General features: G+C 41.7%; 1 long non-coding RNA gene across 1 annotated transcript in view; it reads right to left on the minus strand.

Moving 5' to 3' along the window:
* Positions 1-202: 202 nt before the first annotated feature.
* Positions 203-8,329, minus strand: part of LOC143036934 (uncharacterized) — an 18,122-nt gene continuing 9,995 nt past the window's right edge. Inside the window, exon 3 of the long non-coding RNA XR_012967420.1 lies at positions 203-846. This is a non-coding gene — a long non-coding RNA (uncharacterized LOC143036934). The remainder of the gene's footprint in view (positions 847-8,329) is intronic.

Consider the following 8,329-nt stretch of genomic DNA (forward strand, 5'->3'; position numbering starts at 1 on the left):
CGAGATATCATTACACAAAACCCTGGAATACCAGGAGATCATTTTGAACTCTCATAACTCCTTTTCTGTGAACTTTCTTAAACTATGGGACTTTCATCATTGCAAAATCCTTTTCTGGGTGGAACAAGGAAATTATGTGCATGGATAAAAAATCTACAACAGAATTTTCCATAGCGAGACAAAAGGTTATATAGAAATCACATTTTGGGTGTAAAATATATATTTGATATACAAAATTGAATAGTGGAAAATGTAAATCATGACCGTATTTATAAAAATACATTTGTGTTACCTCTTTTGAAAGCTTTTGTTATACTAAATATTTGAATCCCTAAGGTTATAACAGAACTGCTTAGTTTGAATATAAAGACTAATTGATATTTTGAGATAAAAGAATTAACAGTTTAGTGCTTAATAATCTCGTCTATCTATATACCAAGGGCTTTCCCCCTATCAAGAAAGGTAGCCAAGCCAAAGGCAAATTAAAATGACTGAACGAGTGGTATTCTTTATAAGCAAATACTGAAAATGAATTGTTATTAAGTATTTAGATACTTAATAGTAATTCACATTTTCAGTATTTACTTACAAACAATACCAGTCATTTGCTCATTTTAATTTTGGTATAACAGTTACATCTGAGTGGAGTCGAAGGTATATCAGTATAATAAATTCTTGGCATTATTCGAAAGTTTCCTAAGCTTCAGGCTTGTAACTGCAGTTGTTACACTTGGGCTCCTGACAACAACAACAGAGGGCAATGATGCCCGGCAAAATACCAAACGGAATCAGGAGGATACACGTGATGAAGGAGCACTTTGTGGGAGAGTTCTTGATCTTCCCTTTCTGAAAAGTTGCAGAAGTACGTTAGTATTTCATCATGTAAAAACCAGTTTGTTAATCTTTAAATCCATATACATATGGACAGTTGCCATCTTACATAAGATGGCAATTGTCCAGATGTATGAAGTACATTAGTATTTCATCATGTAAAACCAGTTTGTTACTCTTTAAATCCATACATATGGATAGTTGCCATCTTACATACATATGTAAGATGGCAACTGTCCAGATGTATGAAGTACATTAGTATTTCATCATGTAAAACCAGTTTGTTACTCTTTAAATCCATACATATGGACAGTTGCCATCTTACATACATATGTAAGATGGCAACTGTCCAGATGTATGAAGTACATTAGTATTTCATCATGTAAAACCAGTTTGTTACTCTTTAAATCCATACATATGGACAGTTGCCATCTTACATACATATGTAAGATGGCAACTGTCCATTGCAGAAAGCCTATCTTCATGTAACCAGTAACAAACAGGTCCACAAGTCACTCAAGGTAGATATATCGTGTCTACGGACTGTTAGTGTGGGGTATTGTAATTTAAGGTGCTCTGTGCATCTTTGTGGCGATTGCATCTGGGGTAGTTTGAATCTGTGGCCAAGCCTATTTTGTGTCGGATTAACTAGCTCCGCCCTGCATCCTTTGCCCTAGCACTCTGAATGAAAGAGTTCATAATGTTAAACACATGCACACACTGCAAGCCGGCACTCCAACTCTGGTGGGCAAGGAGTTTTTTTTTTTTTTGTGTGTGTGTGTGTGTGTGTGTGTGTGTGTGTGTGTGTGTGTGTGTGTGTGTGTGTGTGTGTGTGTGTGTGTGTGTGTGTGTGTAAGGTCACAATATTACCCATAGATCAAACCATGAGCTGTAGGTTCTCATCCAGGAGGGTAACAATTGTTGGGTGTGGCGGTGAGAGCCCTCCAAAGTTCGGCCTTTTGACGTTTATGCCTGTGGCAGGGATACCGTGTGCCTGACTGGTGTGCCATTGCACTGCAGGGCATCCCAGGCCTTGCCGGACCTGTGGGTGTCATAGCGGGTAAATCGGTGGAGGTGACCAAAATGCCCCAAAATAAAAAAAATCTCAAAGGGGTACCCCATGGAATTTGGGGGGAAATCCGAAGGTCAGCGATTTGGTCCAAACTTGCGCCACAAGTACAGAGTGGGATAGGGTGCACATCAGCGTAGACAGCAGAATCCTGAGACCAAGGGTGTGGCCGTGAGAGCCCTCCAAAGTTGGGCCTTTTGACGTTTATGCCTGTGGCAGGGATACCGTGTGCCTGACTGGTGTGGGATTGCAGTGGAGGGCATCCCAGGCCTTGCCGGACCTGTGGGTGTCATAGCGGGTAAATCGGTGGAGGTGACCAAAATGCCCCAAAATGCCCAAAATCTCAAAGGGGGTACCCCATGGAATTTGGGGGGAAATCCGAAGGTCAGCGATTTGGTCCAAACTTGCGCCACAAGTATAAAGTGGGATAGGGTGCCCAGGCCTTGCCGGACCTGTGGGTGTGATAGCGGGTAAATCGGTGGAGGTGACCAAAATGGCCCAAAATGCCCAAAATCTCAAAGGGGGTACCCCATGGAATTGGAGTGAAAATCCGAAGGTTCGCGATTTGGTCGAAACTTGCGCCACAAGTAGAGAGTCGGATGGGGTGCACATGAAGGTAGACATGAGAATCGTGAGACCAAAGGTGTGGCGGTGAGAGCCCTCCAAAGTTGGGGCTTTTGAGCCAGTAATGACGTTTAGGCCTGTGGCAGGGATACCGTTGGCCTGACTGGTGTGCCATTGGACTGGAGGGCATCCCAGGCCTTGCCGGACCTGTGGGTGTGATGGCGGGTAAATCGGTGGAGGTGACCAAAATGGCCCAAAATGCCCAAAATCTCAAAGGGCCCCATGGAATTGGAGTGAAAATCCGAAGGTTCGCGATTTGGTCGAAACTTGCGCCACAAGTAGAGAGTCGGATGGGGTGCACATGAAGGTAGACATGAGAATCGTGAGACCAAAGGTGTGGCGGTGGGAGCCCTCCAAAGTCGGGGCTTTTGAGCCAGTAATGACGTTTAGGCCTGTGGCAGGGATACCGTTGGCCTGACTGGTGTGCCATTGGACTGGAGGGCATCCCAGGCCTTGTCGGACCTGTGGGTGTTATGGCGGGTAAATCGGTGGAGGTGACCAAAATGGCCCAAAATGCCCAAAATCTCAAAGGGAATTTGAATGAAAATCCGAAGGTTCGCGATTTGGTCGAAACTTGTGCCACAGGTAGAGAGTCGGATGGGATGCACATGAAGGTAGACATGAGAATCGTGAGATCAAGGGTGTGGCGGTGAGAGCCCTCCAAAGTTGGGGTTTTTGAGCCAGTAATGACGTTTAGGCCTGTGGCAGGGATACCGTTGGCCTGACTGGTGTGCCATTGGACTGGAGGGCATCCCAGGCCTTCCCGGACCTGTGGGTGTGATAGCGGGTAAATCGGTGGAGGTGACCAAAATGGCCCAAAATGCCCAAAATCTCAAAGGGGCCCCATGGAATTGGAGTGAAAATCCGAAGGTTCGCGATTTGATCGAAACTTGCGCCACAAGTAGAGAGTCGGATGGGGTGCACATGAAGGTAGACATGAGAATCGTGAGATCAAGGGTGTGGCGGTGAGAGCCCTCCAAACTTGGGGCTTTTGAGCCAGTAATGACGTTTAGGCCTGTGGCAGGGATACCGTTGGCCTGACTGGTGTGCCATTGGACTGGAGGGCATCCCAGGCCTTGCCGGACCTGTGGGTGTGATAGCGGGTAAATCGGTGGAGGTGACCAAAATGGCCCAAAATGCCCAAAATCTCAAAGGGGCCCCATGGAATTGGAGTGAAAATCCGAAGGTTCGCGATTTGATCGAAACTTGCGCCACAAGTAGAGAGTCGGATGGGGTGCACATGAAGGTAGACATGTGAATCGTGAGACCAAGGGTGTGGCGGTGAGAGCCCTCCAAATTGGGCCTTTTGGCCCATTTATGACGTTTAGGCCTGTGGAAAGCCATACCTTTGGCCTGACTGGTGTGCCATTGGACTGGAGGGCATCCCAGGCCTTACCGGACCTGTGGGTGTGATAGCGGGTAAATCAGTGGAGGTGACCAATGAGCCAAAATGGCCAAAATCTCAAAGAGGTTACCCCATGAAATTTGAGTGAAAATCCGAAGGTGAGCGATTTGGTCGAAACTTGCGCCACAGGTAGAGAGTCGGATAAGGTGCACAGGAAGGTAGACATGAGAACCCTGAGACCTAGGGTGTGGCAGTGAGAGCCCTCCAAACTTGGGCCTTTTGACCCATTCATGACGTTTAGGCCTGTGGCAGCCATACCTTTGGCCTGACTGGTGTGCCATTGGACTGGAGGGCATCCCAGGCCTTGCCGGACCTGTGGGTGTGATAGCGGGTAAATCGGTGGTGACCAAAATGACCCAAAATGCCATAAATCCGAAGGTGAGCGATTTGGTCGAAACTTGCGCCACAATTAGATTGTCGGATACAGTGCACATGAAGGTAGACATGAGAATCCTGAGACTAAGGGTGTGGCGGTGAGAGCCCTCCAAATTTTGGACCTTTTGACCCATTCATGACGTTTAGGCCTGTGGCAGCCATACCGTGTGCCTGACTGGTGTGCCATTGGACTCGAGGGCATCCCAGGCCGCCCCGGACCTGTGGGTGTGATAGCGGGTAAATCGGTGGTGACCAAAAGGACCTAAAATGCCAAAAATCTCAAATCTCAAATCCCCATGAAATTTGAGCGAAAATCCGAAGGTGAGCGATTTGGTCGAAACCTGCGCCACAAGTACAGAGTCGGATACAGTGCACATGAAGGTAGACATGAGAATCCTGAGACCAAGGGTGTGGCGGTGAGAGATGGATTGTTAGGAAATACTACCAGTGTATTTCTAGATTGCATTTTAATAGTTTCTCAGACTGCAGTGCATTACTTTAAGAAATTAGATTTGATATTCTGAAGACTAGTAGAAGCAGGATTAAAAGTAAAACTTGAAAATTGTAAGTTCTTGCAAGACAGTGTTATTTATTTAGGACATAAGATAGACAGACATGTACCTAGTATAGTGAATTCAAAGATTGACGCTGTAAAGAATTTTCCGGTTCCGATCAATGTAGACAAGGTTAGGAGCTTTTTGAGATTGACCGGATATTATAGAAAATTGATTCAACGATATGCTGACATTGCTAATCCATTAAGTTCTTTGCTGAGGAAGGATTCAAAGTTCATAGGGGGACCTGCACAGCAGCAAGCTTTTGACAAGCTGAAAGATTAACTCACGAGTTCCCCCATTCTAAGAATTCCTGATTATGGAAAAGAATTCATTCTTTGCACTGATGCGTCTGACATAGGATTAGGAGGCCTACTGATGCAAGAGAGAAATGGAACTTTGAAGCCAATCGCTTACACATCAAGACTTTGTAATAGTGCGGAGAGAAACTACTCTATAACAGAAAAAGAAACTTTAGCAGTTAATTATTCTGTAGAAAGTTTTAGGGATATGATATTAGGATATCCAATCAGAGTTTGGACTGATCATACAGCTATTCAGACCTTATTTAAGTATAAGAATCTAAGGGGCCGACTTGCTAGGTGGTCTGCAATACTTCAGTGCTATGAAGTTCAATTTGAATTGTAACGTAATATTAGATATTACGTCATATGTGTAATTATGTTATAGAATTGTGTTCCTTTGTATTACATAACTATGTTCATATTTCTTGTCTATGTATGTATTGTAACAATGTTAAGCAGTAACGCCCGTCCACTATATGTAATCTTGCCTACGTGCGGAGAGAGGTGCGCACTCTGGTAGAACAAACAGACAAGCGAAATTCTGAATAGTTCGGAGCGCACAGATTTGACAGTTACTAAATAAGTAGATTGTTCAAGCGAGTCGAGGGTCTTAAAACTACCCATGTTGACGTGTGTTAACTTACCCTCCTCCCCTCCTTTCGCTCTCCCGAACACTCACCCGGAAGTATCCCGCTTCCGGTCCAATGGTATATAAGCGGTGGAAATCGCTCACTCCTCGTCATTTTCTCGCATATCTTATCTCTTGATAAAAACTGGAAGTTTAGACTCGTGAGACGATTGGTGTGAAGTGATCACCCTTTTTGCCTACATTACGTGTCTGATATACATTGCATTACTTTATACTTATTTTTGTACTTATTACTTATTCTGATGCATGTTCCTGATCTCTTTGTACTTAGATAGTACCATATTGTATACGTATCTTGTTTCTTATTTGAACGATAATTTCCATATTCTTATAATCATGTAACGGTCCCATTGACCCTACTGCCCATTCTCTTTTGTGTTGATTGCCTGTAAATATTTTCCATATTAATAATTTCGTTTACTAGTTTTATCGCTAGTTTAATATTCCTTTCCTGGAATCTTCTTTGTTACCTTTACTTCTAGTCTTACGAATTATCTAGGCCCTGACCAGATAGTTCAGTCCTACAGTGGCTTCTAGAAGTGAGCTGGTTCTTAAGCACTTATCCGTTATACGTAACGTCTCTTCACTAACCAGCCAGCTCGTAACAGAATATATTCCGGGTAGAAAGAATGTATCTGCAGATGCACTTTCTAGAAACATTAGTCAACCAATGACTGGAACTGGGTTGATTAATTTTGTTTGTAGTATAGAGGAATTAGTAACTTTAGATGAAGAAATGCTGATAAGAGAACAGAGGGATGATAAAAGATGTGAATCATTAATCAAGTATTTGATGAACCCAAGAGGAAATCCTCCAAAGCTACCAAAGGGGTATAAGATAGAGGAATTTCAATTGATTAATGGACTTTTGTATATAAAAACAGTTGTAAGTGGGAAAGATATTTCTAGAGAGCCTGTAAATCAGTTGGTAATACCCCAAACTCTTGTAAATGAGATATTGAAGTTACTTCATGATAGTGATTGTAGCTCACATCCAGGAAAGGATAAAACTTATAGACAAGCACAACTTAAATACTTTTGGCCAGGTATGAAGAAATCTATATATGATTATATAGAAAATTGCATAAATTGTGTTAGGGTGAGAGGAAATACACCAAAACCTGCTCCTATACTTACCTATCCCATTCCACAAAAACCTTGGGAAAGAGTTCACCTGGACACATTAGAGCTATCTATGTCTGAGAATGGATATAAATATGTATTTGTTGCTATTGATTATTTTTCAAGATTTTGTATTTTACAACCCATTCCAAATAAGAGAGCTGAAACTATTGCTTCAGTAATATATGATCAGATAATCTGTAATTTCACTACACCTAAGACTCCAATTTCAGACAATGGAACTGAATCTAATAACAAAATCTTGGAAAAATTATGTAGTTTATTTAAGATCAAAAAGTCAATATCTTAGTGAATCATCCACAAAGTAATGGGGTAGTAGAAAGATTAGATATGAAAATAATTACATGTCTTAGAAGCATGATAAGTCCTCATAGTATAACTTGGGACACTTGGATTCCTTGTGTTAAGCGTACTTTGAATAATCAAATCAATGTAGCAACAGGTGATACACCTCATTTTATAATTTTTGGGGAAGACAAAACTCTTCCATATAAAATTTTGACTGCAGACCAGAAACCTGTGTATAATATAGATGATTGTATACTGAATAGAATAAATACTTTTCAAAATATTCACCAAAGAATTAGGAAACATATGCAGGAATATTCACAAGAGATGAAGAAACAACACAAAATAGCACATCAACTAGAATTGAAACTAGGAGATTTAGTCATGGTCAATCTACATTCACCCAATAATAAACTTTCACTAAGGTACACTGGTCCATATATGGGTAGTTGATTCTGCAGGTGGTAATAAATTTGCACTTAAACACTTAGACACAATGGAAGAAGTGATATGCCATTTAGACGACATAAAGAAAGTGAAATTGCAGATCAGTGACTTAATTATGAATGACAGTTGTGATACCCTGTGTATCAATGTTGGGAAACCTGAAGAGTATAGGGAATATTATAATGTTATTCTTTGTGGGTTGAATATTAAACTTGATGTATTTTACAGATAGTATTGTTTGCCATATGTATGTACTCGGGATGGGAGACCTAAACAACTGGAACTTGGTGTCAAGCAGATACATGGAGACCTTGGATCCACTGTGGTCTGACTTGGAACCTTAAGGACCTCTCACATAAGTATTCAGATAATTTATGAAGCATTCAGACTGTCTTTGAAAATGAATTAAGTATGTTGAATACTGAATATTGAAATGCAAGAAGAGACAGCAACAACTTTTAACTCTAAAGTAGTGAGTCTTGCAAATATGTTTGCAAATTATCTGCTTAATTACATGTATTATGTATTATTCACTATCATTTACATGAATTATTGGATACTGCTATCATCTTTGAAAAGATGATGAAACCATTGAAAACTGTGTTCTTAAGGAACCTTGCAATTTATTTTGATCTATGC

The sequence above is a fragment of the Oratosquilla oratoria genome, chromosome 21 (assembly GCF_046742065.1).
Source record: "Oratosquilla oratoria isolate Oo_2021 chromosome 21, ASM4674206v1, whole genome shotgun sequence".
NCBI classification, from domain to species: domain Eukaryota; kingdom Metazoa; phylum Arthropoda; class Malacostraca; order Stomatopoda; family Squillidae; genus Oratosquilla; species Oratosquilla oratoria.